Source organism: Anabrus simplex, chromosome 4 (assembly GCF_040414725.1).
Source record: "Anabrus simplex isolate iqAnaSimp1 chromosome 4, ASM4041472v1, whole genome shotgun sequence".
Lineage (NCBI taxonomy): Eukaryota > Metazoa > Arthropoda > Insecta > Orthoptera > Tettigoniidae > Anabrus > Anabrus simplex.
Genome location: NC_090268.1, coordinates 178,089,877 through 178,113,127, shown reverse-complemented (window position 1 = coordinate 178,113,127; position 23,251 = coordinate 178,089,877). Strand labels below are relative to the sequence as shown.

At 40.1% G+C, this 23,251-nt stretch overlaps 1 long non-coding RNA gene across 1 annotated transcript in view; it reads left to right on the top strand.

Annotated features, from left to right (window-relative positions):
* Positions 1-9,021: 9,021 nt before the first annotated feature.
* The window catches only part of LOC136871746 (uncharacterized), a 48,926-nt gene continuing 34,696 nt past the window's right edge, over positions 9,022-23,251 (top strand). The window contains exons 1-2 of the long non-coding RNA XR_010859807.2: positions 9,022-9,278; positions 14,331-14,488. This is a non-coding gene — a long non-coding RNA (uncharacterized lncRNA). The remainder of the gene's footprint in view (positions 9,279-14,330; positions 14,489-23,251) is intronic.

The following is a 23,251-nucleotide window of genomic DNA, read 5'->3' as shown; positions in this document are numbered from 1 at the left end:
TCAAAAATACCCTAATACTAAATTAAAACCGCCTGACCTCTTAACAGCCTATGAAAACATTAGAGATTATAACAATCACGTAATTAAATGTCCCTCTCTACCTCATTATTCCTTCCCATACTCTGTATCATTGTGTAAACCACAACTTCTTATATCCCAATTCGGATTCAATACCAAACAAAGCATACAATCTTCTCCTATTATTTCTATTCCATTCCCAGTATGCCTATCTCCTCATCAGGATACATTAAGTATTTACACGGATGATTCTCGAAATGAACAAGGTGTCGGAGCCGCCTACTATATACCTTCATCTAAAACATTCGGTAAATTCACACTACCAAAACACCACGAACCTGCTACGCAGGCGTAGCAGGGGGAGAGGTGATACTCCCACGTGGCGCGTCCCAGGTGGCGGATAGGGGGTCCTAACCGGCTTGCCGGCGGACTTGAGGGAAATAAAATACCTCTCGCGGACCAAACACACACCCCCTGTGGGTGGGGGAGGCTGACGAATAATACACCCACGGTATCCCCTGCCTGTCGTGAGAGGCGACTAAAAGGGGCGACCAAGGGTTGATTGTATTAGAACCATGAAATTACTTGTGATTAGTACCACCACGCGGAGAACACCAAGGGTTGCTTTTACTTGTGCGTAGTACCACTACATTAGGTACGAAATTGGTTTGTGATCAGTAGCACACAGGAGCACCGCGCGGTCGGCTTTTGCAGTACCTGTGATTAGTACCACCATATGAGCAGGACCATGGGATGATAGCTACCATGGTTCTGCCTTGCCTGTGATTAGTACCCACTATATGAGGAACACCACGGGATAGGGAGAGGTCCTTGGGGTTAGTACTCTTATGTGATGAACACCATAGGTTTGCGTTGCCTGTAAATGGCGCCGCAAAGTGAGAAAAGCATAGGTCTGTATTATGTCGAATTTCATAAGCTCTGAGTAGTACAATAATGTGTGGAATGCCGCAAGTGTCTGCTACTTTTGATTAGTACCGCAACAGAACAAATACCATGGTTCTATTTTGATAGCGATCAGTACCGTTATGAGGGGCGGATAACTGCGATTTAGGACCCCCTTTTGACTGCACGCATCATCGATTCCGTGTTATGCTATAGCAGTAGTCCCTTGGTCAGTAATAAGATTTTGTCACGTCTGTTTATGTGAATGTGAGACATTGCGGGTCGCAACCACTGATTGTTTTAAATTCATGTCCATCCATTCATTCTTCGTTCTCACGTTTTTGAATTCTGGTCAGTGGAGAATTTTAGATTTTTAATGTCATTCCATTTCGTCTCATTTCGTACCATTAGGGGCCGATGACCTAGATGTTAGGCCCCTTTAAACAACAATCATCATCATCATCATCATCACTACCAAAACATGCTTCTATCTTCACTGCTGAAGCATTCGCCATTCGGCAGGCCCTATTATATGTCAAACTTCATGCTATACTCCAAGCCATCATATTTTCTGATTCACAGAGTGTTCTAAAATGCATACAATCCACTCAAAATCCAAGTTCGTGGTATGTCCTCAATATTAAAAAACTATTATTTAACCTAGACCAAAACCATCAGGATATAACGTTGGTCTGGATTCCAGGCCATTCTAATATTACTGGCAATATTAAAGCTGATTTACTTGCCAAATACGCTGCTTTAGGAAATGGGTTCAACTGTAACATCGCTATTCCCGCTACCGATATTCAACCTCTCATAAAACATGCACTTTGTCAGGAATGGCAGGATGATTGGAAAGGATCTGCGACTTTAAAGGGTAGTTTTTATTTTAATGTGCAACCTTCTATCTGTTTACGGCCGGAAATACACACGTCGGCATGTTACCACTATCATTCGCCTTCGTTTTAACCATGTACTCACACCTGCCTATAAATTTCGATTTCAATTAAATGACTCACCGCTATATAGTTGTGGTAACGCTGTCGGGGATGCTAATCACATTATTCTCCAATGTAAAACATTTAACTCACAACGAAACATTCTCTTTCAACGATTATTAGAAGAACAGGTTGCCTTTCCCACATGTGTCTCTTGCCTTGTATCCAATCCCACACCGGAAATTGTGCTGGCCATCACGGACTACTTAAATCAATGTAACATTTGTCTTTGAATACTCTCACACAATTGAAATTACTAAATGTGATGTATCTAGTTCTTCGTAATTTCAACATACATCCTCCTGATAATAATGAACAATCGTTCTATACGCATACATGTAACACTCACATAATAAGAAAATAGAGACTACAGTGTTCAAGCGAGTGTACATTTGGTGACTGGGTAAATTGCCTGTGTGCAGCGCCCAACAACACAAGAGAAGAAGAAGAACCAACGAAAAATAATGTTCTCTACTGTTTTTCCCTAGCGCACTGAGCAGGCATCATGAAGAATTGAGGCGGTGTTTTGTCTGTTTCTTCACGGACGATTGCAAAGATGGTGTAGGTGCACCCCTGCGTAGCATACTAGCTAGAGGTGGGCTAAACTGTTATTTTCCTGTAACATGTTCCAACATTCCAGTTCCACTGAGATAACATGTTCCAGAAACATGTTATAAAAATAACATGTTCCAAAACTAGCAAAGCATAATGTTACGTAACGAAGTTGTTACTAGAAGCAGCCAGATATCTTGACGGGTGAGTGATACACCGACAGCTGTATGAATTAGGTGTGAAAAATGACCGGAAATGCCTCCGCTGATAGTCGCGACGTGACGGTTTCGATTAATTATTGCCGATAAAAATATATGATACAGAAACGGGACAAAACTGAATCTAGGAAACATTGTATATGTACACTAGGCTCGCCTTTTTTTCTACTAGACCACCGGGCGAGCTGGCCGTGCGTTTAGGCGCGCGCGGCTGTGAGCTTACATCCGTGAACTAGTGGGTTCAAATCCCACTGTCGGCAGCCCTGAAGATGGTTTTCCGTGGTTTCCTAATTTCACACCAGGCAAATGCTGGGGCTGTACCTTAATTATTGCCATGGCCACTTTCTTCGCATTCCTAAGTTCCTAGCCCTGCCCTGTCCCATCGTTGCCATAAAAGCTGCCTGTGTCAGTGCGACGTAGAGTAAAATAGCAAAAATAAATAAATGAATAGGCCACTGATCCGTATTGAAATTAGGTTGTAATTTACAAGCTATCTAGCTACATTTCATAGTACAAAAATAAGTAGGGCCCATCATGTTATCACAAACAAAACAACGCATGCTGTTAAAACAATACCTTAATTAAACATAAAACAAATTAACACAAAATGCATGTGACATAAATTAAACATAATTGTAAATACCTTTTTTTTACGAAAGGAAGGTCTTAATAGTATGCAATAAACAAATTCTCAAGATGAAACAAATAAGAAATTTACCGTAGCCTACAGTATGCCAAAACGATTTCTCCTATTACACAAATAACATAAATTGACCACTTAATTAAAGATGCAAAACAAGAAGTAGTTAAAAATCATACGTTATTACGAAATTCAAGAAAGAGGAAACAATACAAAATACCACACACCGGAACAAAACAACACTTAGAAACAGATATAGCTTTATGAATGTTAATAAGAGAATATCGGAAATTATACTGGTCAATTAATAAAAGTATTCATTTTGTAAATCTACTCCTCACTATTCATAATAGGTCTGCGCGTTTTCAACCCAACCTAGGCTGACGGTGGAATTACTGAGGATCCAAACAAAAAGTCGGATTCAATGCTGTGTATGCACTTGTATACCCGATTATAGCCTTACACAAGATGTAGAGACCCATTTTCACAAGATCAGAAAAGTATCTTGGGGCTATAAACTGGAATTCCTATTTAAAAACAGTATCATCTGAAGATGCTTTGCACTTAACCGTGTTCGGCGTTCGTTGATTATGTTTCGAGCTTTGGAGAAAATCCTTTCACATGGTACTGAGGTGGCTAGCATGTTAAACCGTGATTTAACCAACTTGGCCATCGTGGGGTATAAGTACTGCTTTATCTTCCACCACGAAAGTGGATCTTGGCCTCTCTGCAGGTAGTTGTCGTCCAAGAATCTGTTTATTTCTATTGTTGCAGCAGATGTTGGTGTTCCTGTAATAGTACGAAGGTATATCAGTAAAAACATTACTTTCTGAGAAATTTTATAAGGTGTGATGTGAGTTAACACCAACCTGTTGGCTTTTTTGACGACACTATTCTGTCAAAATCCTCCCAAACAGAGTACCCTCCGTCGCTGGGACTGCTTTCCACAGACAGCTGGACATCTTCATGTCTTCTCTCCTCTGCTGGAGCTACCCGACCGTCCTTATTTATGATGTGTGTCATTAATTCAGTAGCGTATTTCTTTACTGATTCAGCAGCAGATTTTTCAGAAAACGGTAGGAGCTTAAATCGAGGATCTAAAAGTGTTGATAAAGCAAGAGTTTTGCTGTACTGTATATTTTTAAACCTGATAGTTAGTCCCTTATGTAGCTCTTTGACACAATCAAGTACCATCGGGTGCAGATTTTCTTTTTGAAGCTTCTCACAAACAGATGTGAGACCTTTCGTCAAGATGATCACCTGACTGCCGGTTATGTACTGCTCTGCACTCATCTCTACCGTTACATCATAGAATGGTTTCAGAGCTTTGCAAAGTTCTCCACAAATCGTCCACTCTTCTTCAGACAGGACTGGAATACCCTTGTTGATGAGGGCCACTGCCGTCTTCACCGCGTCCTGGAGTTCCCAAATCCTTTGTAGCATATGGTATGTGGAGTTCCATCTCGTTGGTACTTCCTGAATTAACTTTTTCGGAGTAGTTGCTCCTAAATTTATTTGGGCTGTCATAAGTTTTTCCGTAGCAGTGGTGCTTCTTTTGAAAAAGGCAACAATATTCTTAACTTTCTCCTGAAGCAAACCCGTGACCTTCAGGGCATCGCGCACAATTAACCCGCCATCGGTATCGTTGTTAGGTAGCCCCTAACAAAAACATTCCTTATTAAGAAAAGTTTTTTGCTTTAAGACTCACACTTTTCAAACTCCAGGTATTCTCAAATGAGTTTATGAGTCACATGTTTTCCTTCGTTACGCGATGATTCACGCACACGTGTCACGTGGAGGAGTGGGGGAAGTGCGTTCTGTCTGGAGTGTTAGTCCGCGCCTCGCTACGATACCGGTCGCGTCACAGGCAGTGTTAGGCACATTCTAGCCTCGATACCTTTGGCGTCACAATTTTTGCGCATTCCGTGCTGGTGTACTGTTTTAGTAAACAGTATCACAGTGAAATTATAATGTCTAATAGGCCTAGTGAATCTGTTATTTTGAGCTGGATTGAAGAATCTTGCCCTGGAAATCGTAAAGCCACATCTGTAGAGACGTGCTTTAGTCGATGTTCTGTCAACTGGTCTCAGAATTTCCATAAAAAATATCTTTGGACAAGAACTTCCCGTCAGAAATGCGACACCAGCAGCCCCAGGTAAGTATTGCTAACAATTCTCACTTCTCCATTTTTACAAGTATCTAATTGAACACTTTGTAAAACTTGCTTATAATCATTACCAAAAAAAGCTATTTTGTTTACTGTATATATTTTCAGACGTTTCCGGGCGGAAATCAAGATGTGCCTACTCCCAGTTCGAAAAAAACGATTTACGTCAGCTTGCTGTGATGCGTGCAAACGCTCAACGTGCAAAGAGCACACTGGACTAACAAAAGTAGTATGAAGTGAATGTTTTTCGCAAGAAGTTGAAAGAAATTAGTGAACAGGACAATGATACAAAATAATGTGGTCTACAAATCATGTTAACATTTGTTTTGTACTGTAATGTATTTGTAATGCCAAGGATTTTTGTTATTTTTCATAATATTTAGTAATAGTTATGTAAATTTATATAAATAGTTAACATAAAACCAGTCTGTTAAAACAAAATTATAATTACCTTCTAAAAGAACGAAAACAGTGTACGAGTCGAAATTGTAGTAGCAAATATTTAGGTAATAAACAATTGTGGATATATACAAATATGTAAGTATATATACTAAATAACCAAATACTAGTATAATTTATTCAAACTGCCGAGAAGAGCTCGTATAAGAACTAAAATAATATACCAAGCCGATGTTAGGGAGCCCCTATACACCCTACCTCTCGCGTAAGTGCGGACAACGATACCGATGGCGGGTTAAATTCAAGGTGTGAGCGAAGCACGGGAAGTGTTTCAGGCCTAAATCGTCTGTCACGGCATTCTTGATATTGGATGCGTTGTCTGTGACAACAGCTAAAATTTTCTCCGTGAGATGAAATTTATCAGTGATCTTCTTAATTGCCTCTGCTAGATTCTTACTAGTGTGTGAAACCGGCATTGACGAACACTCAAGTAGAACTGATATCAACGTGAAGTCATCATTTATAAAATGAGCTGTTACAGCTAAATAACTTTCTACATTTTTAGAGGTCCAGCAGTCCGTAGTCAGACAAACACTGGAGACAGACATTAGACGATTACGGACAACGTTCATGCACAGCTCATATTCTGCAGGGATCATACTGTTAGAAATAGTCTTTCTATTAGGCAGTTGGTAGCCCGGGTTAAGTCCGGCAACAAAATCTCGAAAACTTTTATCCTCTACTATTGAAAATGGTTGAAGGTCTGTTGTAAATAGTTTAAGAAGTAGCTTGTCAATTTTCTTCCTCTTTTCCGCATTCATTGCCTTTGGTGGAAGAGTTAAAAATGATTTTACAGATGTCTGTCTCACTGTGGGAAGTTGTGGTGTTTGTGACGGATGGGTTTCGATTGTGGACGGGCCGGGTAAATTGTCAATCTGTGATCCTACATTTTCATTCTGAATTGACGGCATAGTAATGGATACGAGGTTGTCTTCATTGTGATCATGAGTAAAGGTAGAAGTTGAAGAGGCGGAGGTTGAATGGGCAAACAGACTTACAGTAGGATGCTTTCTAGTGAGATGTTTTCTTAGGTTAGTGGCAGTAGATTTAAAACATAGTTTTTGACCACAAATATCACACGAAGCTAATTTATTTACATCGTCAGTTACTGAAAAATATGTCCATATATAACTTGTTTTCTGTTTTTTACTCATTTTAAATCTGAGAGATTACTCGTAACGTTACAACTTGACGGAACAAGATACGCTTCTGGAATTAGCACGCTGTGGCTGTTGCCTCGACGCAACACTCGCTTGCTGTGGAACGGTATTCCACAAAATAACCACGAAACATAAGCCTATTAACATAAACAGGCTGGTAATTGTATAACAGATACAGTACGATGGAGCAGTATTCCAAGTTCACGAAAAACCGTCACGAAACTTTAATAAGATATACAGTACGTACTCACAGTGCAAGATAATAGCTCAGTCATTAGCGGGAATACCAATGTTGAGCACGTGTTCATGCGATCGTTTATTGGTTGAACGCTACCGCAGGACGTCTGCGCGGAGACATCACACTATTTCATTAGCAAGGTCACGACATAACGCGATCCTACATGCACAATGTCCAAAATATAATTTAGCAAATAATTTCAGTCAGAATAACATCCAAGAACCGATTCATCTTCGTTACATTGTGAGTACCGGTAGAAATGGAAGAGGCTGAGTTTGAATGGGCTACCAGATTTAGACTGGGAATTTTGAAATTAGTGACTGTAGATATTTGCAAGTTGCTTTTCGTCGCACCGACACAGATAGGTCTTATGGCGACGATGGGATAGGAAAGGGCTAGGAATGGGAAGGAAGCGGCCGTGGCCTTAATTAGGGTACAGCCCCAGCATTTGCCTGGTGTGAAAATGGGAAACCACGGAAAACCATCGTCAGGGCTGCCGACAGTGGGGTTCGAACCCACTAACTCCCGAATACTGGATACTGGCCGCACTTAAGCGACTGCAGCTATCGAGCACGGTAACTGTAGATTTAAAACGAATGCAATAATGTTATTGGCTTTTCGGCTCACTAACTACTTTCACAGTTTTCGGAGACGCCAAGGTGCCAGCATTTAGTCCAGCAGAAGTTCTGTTACTTGCCAGTAAATCTGTCGACACGAGGCGGTGGTATTTGAGCACCTTCAAATACCACCGAACTGCCAGGATCGAACCTGCCAAGTTAGGGTCAGAAGGCCGGCGCCTCAATTGTCTAAGCCACTCAGCCCCGCAGACTTAAAACAGCCTTGATCACGAATATCATACGAAGTGAATTTATTGACATTGTCATTCACTGAGAAATATGCCTTTATGTAGGCTAACCTGTGTTCGACCTTTTATTCATTATAAACCTCAGCGGAGTTCTTTCGAAGCGTTACTACTTTACTGAATAACGATACGTTTCAGAAATTATAATACTGTGGCTGTTACCTGGACGTAACACTCGGTTGTGGTGGAACAGTGTTCCACAGATAACATTCATTGCAATGGAACAGTGTTCCACACACCTTGGGCTGTTATCTCCACAGAATATTCATAGCGACGGAACAGTGTTCCACAGAGCTTAGGCTGTTACCTCGAGAGAACATTCATTGCAATGGAACAGTGTTTCACAAATCTTGGGCTGTTATCTCGACAGAACATTCACTGCGATGGAACAGTGTTCCACAGAGCTCAGACTGTTACCTCAATAGAACTCTCATTGTGATGGAACACTGTTCCATAGAATAAAAACGAAACGTATTAGGACACGCGCTTCGGTTGTTAACTCAGCAGAAAACTCGTTGAGGTGGAACAGTGCTCCAAGTTCACGGGATTCAATCAAGAACCATGCTAAGTTGTAATGAACTAAAATAACTTCAGTAATTATCAAGAAATGCAGAATGACGAAATGACTAATTAAATAATGAAGAGTTGAGGAAGAATAGCTATCTGTTACAAATATAACAGGGTTAGTTGAGTAACATGTTATTTTGGTAACATGTTATCAGGCTGGATCACTGTTATCTTAACTGTTATGTTAAATACCACCCATCTCTAATACTAGAATGGATCTAGATGGCCGTGGTTGAAATCAAGCCACGTCAGGCCACGCCATGCTCACGAGGTCACGCTACATCTTTTTGGGTCAGATTCGGGTGAAAGTTTTGGTAAATGGCTGTGGCCGCTCTGTTCTATCATCTGGCATAGTCTGCTCTGCGCAGTGTGTACGACGAATGTTGTTTTGTTATCTGTTCATCATTCGTTAATTGTAAATGTATATTTTAGGAGGCTAGGAGTGGGTCTGTGCCTTGGCCTTCAGCAGACCAGTGTCTCCAGGAAATAATACGAGGTAAACATTCATATTATTTACTTTTCTTTTGTTGCGCCGAGAAGCAAGTTTTTCGGGGATATGTTTTGTAATTTATTTTATGGTATGCTGAATGTAATTGTGACTCAACATCTCTCGAGGAAGAAATGCTGCCTTTGCTTGTTAACTCACCAGGGAACGGGTCACAATATGTTACGTGAGTGCACGGGTTGGATGTCGCAGACCTATTCTGAAATACGCTTTTAATACTTAAATCTCGTCAATCTTATTGTTATATGGGTAATGTTGGTAATAATTACTCATAATGAAGGAGTATTTATCAATGCCATCTTTGTTTCCAAGAGGTGTTATTGGATAGACTGGCCACGTTGACTTTAGAGCAAAGCGTCAACTTACAGTAGGTGAGGAAAGCATGGAAATTTCGTCGCAAATCATGGAAGTTAAAATTTTTGTTTCATTTTCATAGGTAATGGTATGGTGTAGAGAAGAGCAATGATTTGGGGACAAGCAAAGCGGCCTCAGGTCTCTAGTTTCGAATGCTTGTCCCCATACGACGGGTCTCTGCAGACCAATGCTCTTGTCCAGCCGCTATCCTAACCATTCCCAGCCGGTGTTTTAGTCGAGCCCCTATCCTAACCTGTCCAGGCAAATGGTCTAGGCCAGGCCCTATCCTAACCAGTCAAGCCCCTATAATAACCAGTCCAGACCAGTGGTCTAGTCCAGCCCCAGCTTCGCAGCTCTAACCTGGGGGCTTACGCCCTACGATCCCCTTTACTTGTCCCCAAATCATTGTTCATCTCAACAACATACCATAACTTATGAAAATATATTGCCGTATATCAATAACATAAACAAAACTTTCAACTTGCATGATTTGCATTATATCTATCATGCCTTCCTCATCTACTCGGGACCTGAAAATATTCAAAATGGAGTGCTGAGCACGTGAGTAATTTTCATTGCAACAAAAAAGTTTTTATCGTTTTCTCTCTCCACCTCTCCAAATAACCAATGTCCACCGTATGCCTACCTCGATTGTACTTTGACCTTCCGAATTGGCTTTCGTCCATTTCTATGACTACGTCAGGACCCCCTATTTTTGTCTTATTTGTCGCTACCCACGCCACACAAACTACCCGACAAAAGTTGCACCAAGTAACGAAAGTTGCTTGGGAAAACCCAACTCCAACTTGATAGTCGGGCCCAGAGGTTTAGGCAATGTGCACCATAGAACCGAAAAGTAACCAATTTCAAATAGGGATAACTTCATGTCAGCAAAGAAAGTATTTTTCCGCACACTCGCGTACCAACGGCATTGGGTACCCTCTTTGTTTTTTCCGACGACAGCTGTAAATTATCTGATTGGTTTTCTTAAGCACAGTCTATGTAACGTCCTGACCACACTTCTCGCACACTCTCTGACTAAAAAGCACGTCGTGTTGCTTATAGAATTCCCCTAAATCACTGCGTTTTTCATAATAATTGCAAGCAAAACCACGAATACTAATCACACACCCACCGCATGAAGCCATATCGATAACCAACGGAGGTAATTAAAAAACAATCGACTGTCATTTGTGGGCAGACGTCACATTAAATGCACTGCACTCTCAGTCCTGTGACCGTACCAACCTGAACAAATTCTTTTTTTCAGCGTCAGCATTTTGCCACTATCAAACATAGAGTACTCCGCTATCGCCGTACTAAATGCTAGAGGCCTAACGGTAGCTTACGCCCCCAGGCGCCCTCTGCGTGATCATAGTCCACTGGCTTTGTTACTAACCGGACCTAACCGATCCAGACCAATGCCTTTGTCACTATCTGGACCTAACCAATCCAGATCAATGGCTTTGTCACTAGCTGCTATCACCGAACGAGGTTCGTGAATTAAAACTAGCGCCGCTGCACCTTTTGTCAGCCCTGTCCACCGCACGATCACTACCATTGCGAGAAGCCAGCGAGAGACAAACAAATTGCATGTAATCAAGACCGACTCCAATTCTCAGACCTTAATGCTACTCTCGATCGTTCAAAGATGGCGAATCGAGTAGCCGGATACGTTGGAAATGTGTGTTTGTTATGTTGTTATCGTATGTAGTTGGTATAAATTCATGAAAGTTGAAGATAAATGTTAGTTTCTTTGTAGAATACAAGTATGCGAGTATATTTATATGATTCAATGGACACTTGGGATCTGTAATTATACGCAGTAATGTGAGAAAGTGTTTGTTTTGATCGTGTTGTGAACCAGATTTGAGTCTAACTATGGCAATGCCTCTCACAACTATTCTTAAGTTTTCTGGGGTATAAAACATTAATAGAGAAATGGATTAGGAATATACATGGATTATTATTTTGAAGTCAATGGCAAAACTGTAGTGTGCATAAATCATTTTGAGAATAAGTCTGAGGAGGTTAGGGAAGAGTTTCCTCTAATTTCAAATGCTGAACTTATTCATTTATTCGTGTTCCTAGAAAAATATTAATTTAGGTATTGTAATATTCCGTCAGTGTTTATGTGCTTCCAAGTGTCGAGTAACTTAGATGAAAGTGTATTTTACAATAATCTGTGCCTGCCAGCGAAAATGTTTGGCTGGATCTTGGAGTATAACAAAACGTACAAGTGTGACAGATGGAGCAGTCTGTACACTGCTACACAGAAGAAAAAATGACTTGGAGGGATTAGCTGGGTTTGTAATGCAGGGTTTTACACTACCTACACCTTCCGATTCATGCTGTGGTTATCTGTTATCAAGCAGACTATACCGAACTGAAGCTCATCCATGTGGTTAAATATCAATTGTTAGAGTGGGTAGAGTTTTTACACTCATGTTCTTTAATGGGGTAAAAATCTATTATATCTTTAGTGTCTGAACTTTTCATCACTAACGTTACCATAATAGAAGTGCTGCTATGCCATATGTCAACATTATGTTAGCATTACCAGGGCCGTTCATTGGTTTAACACAGGGAGTCTAGTCATTTTGGGTGTACAACGGGCTGAGTGGCTCAGACGGTTAAGGCGCTGATCTTTTGACCCCAACTTCAGGTTCAATCCTGGATCAGTCCGGTGGTATTTGAAGGTGCTCATTTACGTCAGCCTTGTTTCGATAGATATACTGGCACGTAAATGAACTCCCGCGGAACTGCATTCCGGCACTTCGGCGTCTCCAAAAACGGTAAAAACGTACTTAGTGGTATGTAAAGCCAATGACATTATTTGGGATGTACTTCCCTTTCATTGGGTGCTGAATATAATAAATTGTCCACCACATTTAAAACTAAGTTCATAGTTCATATTTATGAAAGCAAATAAATTTAGGAATTTCACATTTTAATTTACTTTGAAACTTTCAAAATGTATTAATGAAAATTTAGTTTAACAGTTTTATCATGTATTTTCATCTATCCAGCGAAGACAATGTTATTTGATCAATGGAAATTTTTAAAATAATTATTTTGTTGTTCTCTTTTCTAGTAGAATATCTGATTTTATTTGATTATATGTGGTGCATACTTGTTGGCGAAGCGTTTTCATATGTGAAAAAGAGATTTTCCCTATGATACATTTATCATGTAAAATTACCGCCGTTTATATAATATGTATTAGCGATCACTTTTTAGTGATAGATTTTTGTACTGGGTTGGGGAGTAAGGAGGGAGCACTGCCGGTTCCGGTAATACAGCCGACTGAATGGAAATGAAATCTGAATTGAATCTATAATATGGTCGATCGATATGAATTTTCTAAACCTTTATCTTAAGCCAACAAGTGTCGCACACACATTATTAAACATTACATAACATTTCTCAATGCAAATCTTGTTCCTAGTATGAATTCTATAGTTCGGCTTTGCTGTGTAAACCACAACAGTACGAGTGCGTAAAGTGTACGCCAGATGTCGCACAGCGATGCATAAGTGATTCTTAGTTTGTGTTTCAAAGGATGCCAATACGAATCTCGAAGATATCCGAGGTCAACTGATTCGGCACTAGGGTGTCCATCTATCGCTAATAGGGGCGCGTACTATATGTGATTTTTTCATGTTAGCCAATACAAGCAGTCCGGCTACTTGCGGCCACCATGTTATTTTATATTATGGTCTGAGGATTGGAGTCGGTCTTGATGTAATAAACTTCATGGTTGGTCCGTATTGACAATTGAAAATATACAAAAAAAAAAATGACGGTGCAATCACACCTAGATGTGTGCACTGAAAAATTGTTGTAGTTACTGAACTTTTGTCTTTAGTCCTAACTGTTCGTTCTGTTCAGTGATTCATGTACACATCATATTTAAGGATATTCCGCACATATTTAAGGATATTCCGCAGAAATATAGCGTGCTCCAAACACTGACCAGTACTTTTTTGATTGGCAGCATGAGTGGTGTATCTTTGTGTCTTTGCAATATGCACACCACTCTCTTTAATTCCCAATATTTCATGCTCTTCTTCCTTCACCCCTTATTCGCTATAGGAACTAAAATAAAATGCTTTTTATGAATGCTGTTTGAATATATGACAGAATAACATGACCACGAACCTACTATGCTGGCGTAGCAGGGGGAGAGGTGATACTCCCACGTGGCGCATCCCAGGTGGCGGATAGGGGGGTCCTAACCGGCTTGCCGGCGTACTTGAGGGAAATAAAATGATAGTTAATTTTCAAATTCACGATCACGAGAAAATGTCTAGCTGCTATCATGTCAAGAACAGAACTGGTTGGTTTTTCAGACGCGATATATCATATCTGATCGATAAAAACTTGATAGATATATGCATCAAATAAAAGATCGATTACACGCGTGAAATGTATGTCACTCCGCGACAGACAGCGTTGGGGAGTCTGCGTGCAGTGTACGGCACTTCACGTTGCGTGGTTAAAACGTTTCATGTTTAATTTTTTCATGTGGACTTCTAGTGTAGTGTGTTTTTAGAATATTCTGTAAACTTCATGTATTGTTTTCAAGACTGAAAAAGGCTAATAGAATCTAAACATGTACCTTTAATGTGTTTTAACCTTTAATGTGTCGACCAGTTACAATATATATATATATTTTTTTTTTTACAGGGATGTCGGGCGAGAATGACATGTAGGACATGTATCAGTTGGACAATTGCCAGAATGGCTATGGCTCAATCCTGGTGTAGTCGGACCAGTTGACACAACTGAGTGTGACAGGAGGGGTAGTCTTCGCAGCAAAATGTAAAAATAAGGATGATACAAAGGTGAGTTGGGACAAGCCTCACTCCACGTAAACGCAGTATCGTATGAGGTAGTCTCCCTTATACTTCGTTTCAGGGCCCAAGGTGTACCGACACTGTCAGATATAACAGACATACTCTTGATTATGGGTGTTACCAGTGTTACCATGGGGCAGCCAGACACATAGTGCACTGTTCAGTTGTAAATTTTTATGTCGAGATTTTGTAATTTTTAAAATTTGGAGTTGGAAGGGCGTCGAGTAGATTTTAGGTTGAAAGGTATCCAGAACGAGAAGGGAGGTGCTCTTGTGCATACACTTTTCGGGCTGTAGTAAAACGGACTCAAGTCGAGCGATTTGTGTCCAATGTAAAGCAAGTTAAACAGTCTAGTGCGAAATTCAGGTAGACCCATTGTACTGGACATGGTAGACAGACCCACGCACCATTACACTGATGGTCGCTGGAGACCTGAACATGTTGTACAGCACAGCGCATCACATTTTAAGCGAGTTGAAAATCCACCTGTATCGTATGCACATGGACCGAACATTTTTGGAACGGAAGGTTAATTAGCTAACCTTTTGAGTGGAGCTTACACTAGCTCGTCAACTTCATAAAAAAAACACTTTATTTATGGAAAAGTCAACATTTTACAGCACAGGTTTGCCGAATCGTAAACGCGACCACTACGGTATGTGTATATCCCCACAAATCTTATAAATTCCAGCATATGCAGCACTCTTTATATACTGGTGACAGAATACTTCTGTGATATTTTTCTGCGGACCAAAAAATGTCATAAATAGGGAACACGCTAAAAAAATGAGAAACATTTATAGTAAAATACCAGTATAAACCAGTATAACAAAATTTTGGGGACCGCAGAATTTAATTTGTTATAGTGAAATTTTGTTACACTGAAATAAGTCAGTTCTGAAGAACTCGCCCATTACTAAACCTGTTGAAGAATCTGCGTCATTTCAACATGAATTTGCACATAAAGAACCTTAATATTATATTTATTAAGTGAGAGGAAAATTAAGTAATGATATAAAGTACAGGTTCTTGCAAGAAGTTTTCAGCATCTCAAATTTCCCCCTTTGCCAGTACATTATGTCCTCAGCTTTATATCTGTGATTTTTCTTCTGAACACTCCTAGACACAAATGAAAATTCAAGGTTGTCAGCAAACACTGCACTTGAATTTTATCCTTAACAACCACACATGAAATATGTTACACTTAAGACACACATTGGTGCATGGGACCCACTTAGGAATATTTGTCTCTTACAAAAAAATTATTGAAATAAAATATGTCATAACACCTTTGAAACCTTTCCTTAATTTAACATAAAATTATTTTGATATATTCCTAGTTAATAGTTCGAACAGGAGTTTCAAAAATACACAAAAAAAAGCAAAACACTATTTCAAAAAATATTTGCTGCTCAAAAACCTATCAGTGTCTAATAATAATATTTAGGTTACGTAAAGTAAGAATGAGTAGAAAACTGAAAAATTAACTTATTGTCACATTAAACAAAAAACAGAAAAAATGCACACTTCTTTTAGCATCTGAAGTGAATAGAATGGTACCACACAAGAAATTACAAATAATACATTTTCTCACTTCTACCGCATACTTTGGTCGTTGGCATGTCACATAATCTCTGCTGTACGTTATTGCCTACTAACATTCTAAATAGTCTATTGCTCATAGCATTTTAGACCCACTACATAGCCACATTTACCACACAGCAAGGCCTTACACTTGTCACACTCTCTACAGGACTTTCGGTCTTTATTTGAGGGGCAAACTGAACACCGTTTCCTCTTGGATTTCTGAGCGTCAGCAAACGTTCCTTCTGAACGTGAAGTTGAAATGTGTTGCTCAATTCCTAGAATACCTTCTATGGACACCCAAATTTGTTTTTCTAGTTTGTGACTGAAGTCTTCTTCTCATCTGTCCTTCCACTAGCTCCCTTCCTAGCTGAATCATAAAGTTTTTCCTGTCAATATCATCAGTTACTTTGTGTCCTGAATATAAAACAAAAGCATTCATACCTGCTATGTCAACATGGCATAAAATACAGCCATTGGCCAACGTCGAGTGCGCCGCCCTGTTGTGTAGTTCGTACACTTCTCATCAAGCGCATCCACACCCCCATTTGTTTGATTGTAGCCCATGTTAATTACGGTCTTTCCTGTTTGTTGATCGAATTCTTCTTTGTGGTGCATTGTTGAAATAAGATTCACCAGTTTCCCCTTTTTTGGAATGAAGGAGACTGTGGTTGTCTGCCCTGAAAAGTCCATACAGGGTTGATTTCACATTTCTTCTCTTGGTCACTGTAAACTCACGTTTTTTTTTTTTTTTTTTTTTAATGGTCCTTACTTAGGTCAACTTCTTGATAAGTTCATTTGCAAGTTCTATTGATGAGAACCAATTGTCGGCAGTAACATTCCGATTACTCCCAACAGTTGGTGTTACCAGTCTTAGAACAACTAATGTCGGTTGGAGAAATTTAGGTGATGCTTCCTGAATTGAACTATCACCACAGTAAATCTCAGCATTCAAGCAGTAGTGCAATTTTGCATCGGCAAGTATGAATATCTTTATTCCATATTTGCGGGGTTTTGAAGGAATGTACATTCGGAATGCACGTCTACCCCTGAACCCAACCAGCATTTCATCTACTGTCACATTTTGTCCAACTGAATATTGATTTTTACACTGCTCAATAAATTTACCATAAACCCACAATGTGTGTGCCAGTTTGTCAGTCTGTTTTTCTTTTGATTTATTGTTCGTAAATCATCAAATTGCATACAGCGTAACAGAAAAAGCAAACGATTAAGTGACATCACTGCCGTGAATATAGGTCTCCCGTTACCATTGTCAGCGTACAATGATAGCAAATCTTCATTGTGATATTTGAATGCACCCCACAAATATGAGTCCTATTACAGCTTTCATTTCTACCAAATCTGTTTCAGCTTCATTAGATTGAATCTCTTTTTTTCCAGCTACAATCACTCTGATTCATTTGTTCTAAGTAAAATTTCTGTTGTCATTTCATCAGTAAATGACAACTCCCAGAATTTAACCCCTTAACTGGCTACTAAATTCTCCACATGCGTAACCTGCCGTGGGTACATTTTACCCTCTTCGCGATATTTAAATATTTCCTTCATAAAGGTGTACGCAATTACTTTAATACCCCACGGCACATACGCCCTTGAAATAGCTTTGGCCTGCCCAGCGGCCTCTGCTCAGCCGGTAGGCCTGCGGATTACGAGGGGCCGTGTGGTCAGCACGACGCATCCTCTCGGTCGTTATTCTGGGCTTTCGAGACCGGGGCCGCTATCTCACCGTCAGATACCTCCTCAGTTCTAATCACGTAGGCTGATTGGCCCTCGATCCAGCGCTCAGGTCTAGATAAATATCCCTGACCTGGCCGGGAATCGAACCCGAAGCCTCCGAGCGAGGGGCAGGCACGCTACCGCTACACCACAGGGCCGGCATGATAGTACGATAGTAATTATTATTCTTCAATAACGTGATACTAACATTATGAAACTGTCGAAATACCCGCACAATCAAGCCGATCTACTTTGCGTTTGGGAAACCTGCTTTGCAACATAAATGGCTGTGCGGGAACGTCGTGCAAGGCGCCAAAACAAATACATTTCATGAAGCTGTGACAGCTCTAAAAAGCAATACACTGCGTGATCTCGTGGAAAACATATCAACTTACTGCGATATGCCATATGCGATATGCCATATGCCTTCACACTCAAGATAAATACGCGATAAATTTTACGATCGACTAATGCCGTCATACCCACTGTAGAAGCCCAGCGCGAAAACGTCTAAAGACGTCATACCCACTTAAGGGGTTAACTGGAGTTATACACGTTACTCGTCAGGCTTCCCCTATAAGCCCTGGTAAAGGTAAGTGTAAAGAAGGAATTATGTTCTGTTGATGGGTTCTGGTTCCTCTCAGAGCAGGGGTCTTTGACCACTTAAATCCGTTTTTACCGTAATAAGTGTTAGAACTTACATTATCTGGACCAGTATATGCAGTACCCTCCACTTCATCACTACTTTCATCAGAGACTGAATCGTGTTCACTTAACTCATACTCACTTTCTGATGCACTAAAATCTTCAGTGTCACTGGACGACTGATTTAAAAGTTCTAGGATTTGTTCTTCATCGATATTTTCTGCCATAACTATAGAACCACGAACCTACTACGCTGGCGGAGCAGGGGGAGAGGTGATACTCTCACGTGGCGCGTCCCAGGTGGCGGATAGGGGGTCCTAAACGGCTTGCCGGCGGACGTGAGGGGAATAAAATACCCCTCGCGAACCAAACACACTACCCCCTGCGGGTGTGGGACGCACACGCGTGGTATCCCCTGCCAGTCGTAAGAGGCGACTAACAGGGGCCCAAGGGGCTCTCAACTTGGGGGGAGTGTGGATTGGCGACCATGGGGCCCTTAGCTGGGTCTTGGCATTCATCCACTTACTTGTGCCAGGCTCCTCACTTTTGCCTATCCTCTCTGACCTCCCTTGGTCAACTCTTGTCCTTTTCCGACCCCGGCTGTATTAGAAGCCTTTATAAGAGGCACAGTCTGATAACTGCATATGGGAGATAAATCTCCACAACGGAATTATTGCCCGCGTAGCAATTCTGAATGGAAAATTCTATATTCCCATGGAGTCTTCTGATAAGTTCACCTGCATACACCCCAGCGTCAGTGGGTAGGGTCTGACATATCCCACTCTGATGAGTCTATAGTGACAGACCTAAGATGAAACGCTGGTTAATAGAGCAAACGCCTGAAAAGCCTTACATCTGATGTTTTGACATGTTGTGACAATGGAAACATTTTTATGTCAAGTACTGTTGTGTTCATTGTTGTCCATTATCAATACATTTGAAGGCCGCTCCAGTAAGAACAAACCAGGAGAAGGAATTATGCGCGATATTAATAAAATCATTTTTAATAATGAAAAATCATAGGAGGGAAATATGCGAGGGGGGAGCTTATGTGATAAAATACGGTATTGGGTCAATCCACGTGACTCACGTTACATTTGGAGAGCTTATACTCTAAATTAAATTCACATAGTACACAAACAAGTAACTGTGTAACTTTGATTCTGTGGTTATTAAGTACCCTATAGGTTGCTTACTTGTTATCAAGCACTTTAAGAAAAATATATATATTTTAACATTTTCTATGATTTTTTAAAGTTGTGTGACTCATGTTACATGGGAATGACACACCATCAAGCAGTATTTCTGATTTTCGCTAAACTCTGCTCTGTTAATGATTTCATGATGATCATTTCTGAACATAGTGTACTATAGACATTAGTATACAATGTCATATAAAGAAAAAACATATATTTTGAGAACAACTATATTATTGTTCGATTAGTAATCGTGACTCATGTTACTAATGAGCGTGACTCACGTTACACCACTGCTATACCTATTCAGCCTTCCAGTGTCCTCTGGTATTTACAATTGTAGGTGCATTTAACTTTTTGGTTAACTGTGTATTAGTGCATTCTTAAAGTATATATATATATATTTTAACATTTTCTGCATCTTTTTGAAGTTTCCTGGCTCATTTTTTGTGGAGATGACACATCAAATAGTATTTCTGCTTTTTGCTAAACTCTGGTCTGTTAATGATTTCAAGATCATTTGTGGACATAGTGTACTAAAAGTAATATAAAATATCATATAAAGGAAAACACTACAATTTAAGAACAGCTATGTAATGGATTGATTACAATTTTGGCACATACATTATGCGACAGAATAGCTCATGTTACATCACTTTCCTACTCAAATTTCCAGTGGCCTCTGGCATTTACAACTGTAGGAGCATTTAACTTTTTGATTAATTGTGTGGAAGTGTAGTAGATTTCATCTGGACTAGAAGGCCACTTCCAGTAACTTCCAGCCTGCTCCATTGTACTGATTAGGTACTCATTGTTTATTACCTCACGTACCTCACCAGGGTAACACTTCCCATCATACTGTACCATGTACCAGTCACCAGGATTCACTTCACAGCCGATTTCATTAACCCCTTTTTCAGTTATGAATGCCGTTGAAAGTGATGATTCATTTGCTGCAAAGCAATGTAGTTTTGAAATGCCAGCAACTGGTTTTACATTTGTTACAATATCCTTGAAATGCAGAGCTGTATTCCTTTCCAGGATGTCCGTGGATGATACTGGTAACACTTTCACATGCCCATCCACATATGCCTTTGCAAATTCAGAAGCACATGTAACAATACATTTACGCTGTCGAACGGAGTTCCATACCTTCCTCTTGACAGCACCACCAATTCTGTCAACCGGGCCCTTCCCATGCGACGTTGCAAAGAAATTCCACTGCAGGTTGATTCCGTGCTTCTTGCACAGTTCAGGAAGAAATGCTGCAATGTATTTGTTTTTAAATTGCGAAGCGGGACCATCTGACCAGATAAACACTTGTTTTGTTTCCTTGGGTAAAGTTCCCAGTAAAATGTCTACGTATGCTAGAATGGTGTCCTTTGAGTGAGTTAGATTATCACTGCATAATACAATGGGCTGCATTTTCCCAGAGTACCACACTGCAGCAGTAAATAGACTGACTTGTGCTTGCTGCCAGTGGGCACTCTGAATTTCATCTTGTGAGACACAGATGTAGTTCTCTGCGAAGTCTACCTGAATTAATGCCTTGGACTCGAAGGTTTCTGTCTCAGCTTCTGCCCTCATCTGCCGATAGCTTTCAGCTTGTTTCATCTTAACGTAGCTGTGTTCAAGGAACTGAGGTACTATACTACAGATATGCTCAACAAGTTCAGTTGTGCTTCCTTCTTCCACAACTTTCTGGATGCGATCTTCACCATTATTTTTCCATACACACCATGTTGCCTCTCTTTCTTCTCTATCTCCAATGAATTTTAAAAATCCTTTTCCTTCAGAGCATACAGAGCATTTGTTGAGCCAACAATTCACAGTGCTATTTTCACAGATAATACTATCTAAGAGATTGTTTTTAAACAGCGGGACATTTTTGTCAGCATTATGAAGACCTTCCCATGCAAGATTAAAGTTCTCGTGGTACTTGCACAGACATACATTTTGTGGCAGTTTGTTACTGAGAAGGACATACGGTGGCCGAAGCTTTGCGAACTTGCTACGACCAACTAATACATGGGGATACTGTTCTCGAAACATCTGGAAAGCTTCTGAAATGGTTAACATCAGATGTCGCACTTGCATTTTTGACTTTAAACCATCACTGTCAACTACTTTGATAGCATCCTTACGTCCAGGAGCCATTCTACTTATATCATCCTGACAATAAAAGTTTTTAATCTGGAGGATCACTTCCTGATCAAGAGAATTGCCATGCCTGACTTCTTGATTTAGGAGTCTAGGATTCAAAATTTTCTCTTCACAGTTGTCACCAAAAAGTTTCCTGACAACGGTACAGCGGCGGCGAGGTGATGATGGAAGTGCTTTCGTTGCTCGTGATATTGCTTTACCTAAGGCTTGGGCACTCCGATATGCAGGCTGTTCAGTTTCAGCACTCTGAACCTTTTCTAAAGATTTTTTCTTTAGTGATCTGTGTTTTGCCACTCTCCGTCGTACCTCTTCCCTCTTTCTTTTCTGTACGTTGTCCCTTGTTACTCTTGGCAGTTTCTTCAAATTTTCACGCATCTTCATTCTGTGTTTCTTTGCTTCCTCCAGATGTTTTAATCGGTATTCATCATATTTCCCTTCCTTTTTAAACTTTTCTCTTCTTCTTCTTTGGCGTTCTGCTGCTGTCATAGGCATCCTCAAATCGTCTTGTAAACCTAAAAAGTGAGGTTAAGGAAAAATGAGGTTGCAAGTTATGTAAAATACTTGTTAATATCTACAATTTACTTTAAATACGAAGTTGTTTCGTTAGCCATGAGTTAGATTTTGTCAATCATAACCTGAAAGTTGTCTAAAGCGAGTGGAGGGAATGTGACAGATTTAAACTAAACTCATGAATTGCTGTGTACTACTGTGCAGTTAGCCTGAAGTATAATACATTTTGTTTGTTAAGAAACGGTATTACTAGCAGTTTTGTAAATATGCAATGTGAAAATCAGTTTGAAGTGTCATGCATTTGCCGCGGAATATTTCGCGCCGCCGCCGTGTCGTAGGCCAAAATTCGTGACTCACGTTACATGTTTATTTTTCGTATTTTAATGCATTAGAGGCAAAAAATGAATATTGTTTTATTATAAGTGTTCCCAGATAGTGCCATGGGAAGAAGAAAAACGAGTTTAAACGAAACAACATCGTTGCATCTAGCTACAGGAAAACTTTTCCATGTTTTCGTGACTCACGTTACAATCAGTTTCATTATGTAGAGATTATCATTTTTAGCGATTATACAAAAAGCAAACAAGAATATTACTGTCGCAAACTGCTTACCAGAATATACTTTTCTAATCTGATATGATTTCTCAACATGCGATTCCTTGTTTCAGTATAAAAAGTGGCATAAGATCACAGCACTATTTAGCCATCTCAGATCTCATAAGCATGCGACAATTTTTGGCGCAAATATAACAAAAACATACGCGATGTATCGAATTCTGATACTTTCCCATTGTATTTTGAAGTTTCGCCAACCTAATTTCACCCAGTATCTACCAGAAAATATTAAAAAAGTATTCTGTATCTATGTCCCTATTTTCATGGAATGACCCTATTACATTTCCTGTAACCTACA